Raw genomic sequence first — 1852 nt, forward strand, 5'->3', positions numbered from 1 at the left:
ACCAGAGTGCTCCTTGGAGGCCAGGATGGCTAAGCTTCGTCTCTCCTACTTTGGACATATTGTCCGGAGGAAACAATCGTTGGAGAAGGATGTCATGCTTGGTAAGGTGGAGGGTCAGAGAAAAAGAGGAAGACCCCCAACGAGATGGATCAGCCAGGTAGCATCATTGATGGACTCAAGCGTGGCAGCGGTAGTGAGGTTGGCCCAGGATCGGACATTGTTTTGTTCTGCTGTGCATGGGATCCTATGAGTCAGTTCTGACTCGATGGCACCTGACAACAACAACAACAGGAGGAAGCAGGATAATGGGTGTTGCATGGAAGGGATTGGAATCATTGAGATGAAACAAAGTGTAGGATTTGTTGAATGTAAAGCTGATGATCTTGTCTGTAAACCTTCACTCAATTCACAATAAAAAGTTAAAAAAGGAAGAAAAGAAAGCCAACACCAGACCCCTCCACAATCATTAATTCCTTTAGGGCCTGAAAGAGAAAACTCTATAGCCTCTTTCAACTCTTAAGTCTCCCACCAGTCACCTACCCTAAGTCCTTCACAAGGTCCATTTTAGGGCTTCTCAACAGTAGCTGCCACCTAAGTTTCTAATTCAATTTGTTGGAGGCTGAGCCAAGGTAAGGGCCTTTCTTAAAACTTCTCTAGAGAAATCTCATGTGAAGTCAGAGTTAAGACCCACTGGTGTAGCCTAGAGTCATCCGGATGCACCTTCAGTAAACTTCCTTATCCCTCTCACTCTTTATCCAAAATTTTCTTTCCCTTCTTAGTAATCTCCAGAGAGTTTCATCTTAGAAAATTTGAAGGTGACAACAATCATGTATAAAGCATTGTACAGTTTGTACAGCACAAAGATGGAATTTGTGATCCTGCCCCCAGCTTCCAAAGCCTAACATAAAGCAAGCAAAGAGAGGAACCCATCCTTTCAACCAAGGCCAAGACTGTCCCCTCAGGCTGGAGCAACTACAAATGGGGCCTGGCATGAAGGTGGAGGGGAGAGTCATGGGTGGTGACCCAGGAGCACTGCTTCCTGAGGGACTCAAAGGGTAATACGTAGATGACTCTTTAAGGAAACTTTGTGAAGGAAAAGTTAGGAGGGAAAGTATGGAGTTCTACCTCTGAAAACAACCATACTGCCCTCTTCTGTTTGAACAGTTTTAAGTCCCACATGTCACTATGGTTGTTAAGTACTGTCAAGTTGGCTCCTACTCCTAGTGATCCTGTATAGGGTTTCTGAAGAGCAGCTGGTGGGTCTGAACTGCCACCCTTGCGGTTAGCAGTCTAGTTCTTATCCTATAGCAACACACCCAGTCCCACATAATGCTCTAATAACCTCCTGTGGACTTTGCCAGTCAAGATCTAGGTGAAGGGTACCTGATGGAATCTTCCTCAATGTCCATGCCTTCTATCCCACATAGAGAGAGGAGAATGCCTGCAATGACATCCCCACACCAAATCCTATAGGACACCTTGGCAGGCTTCCATCGAGCCATCACGGCTCTGCCTTCTGTTCTCAGGTCCCTCCACTGCTGTTCTGTCATCATCTCCCCACCCCCAGCTGCTGCATGCGACTGTTAACAGGTGGTGGCAGGAAGGAAGTGGCAGCAGCTCAGACTGAAGTCCCTGTTTATCCCTGACTGTGTAGAGCCTGCTCAGGTCCTCCAGAACCAGGATCCATGGCAACCAGGATGATGTCAGACCCACTGTCTCCATGGAAACTAGCCATGGTATTTGGGTCAACAAGACAAACACTTCTGAGACCCAAAAAGGCGACAGTCTGGAACCCCTGTTCACAGGGTCCCAAACCCTGACACCTCTGTCTTTGTTGGAATTACCCATGATT

This window comes from Chrysochloris asiatica, unplaced genomic scaffold (genome assembly GCF_000296735.1).
Source record: "Chrysochloris asiatica unplaced genomic scaffold, ChrAsi1.0 scaffold00042, whole genome shotgun sequence".
Taxonomy (NCBI): Eukaryota; Metazoa; Chordata; class Mammalia; order Afrosoricida; family Chrysochloridae; genus Chrysochloris; species Chrysochloris asiatica.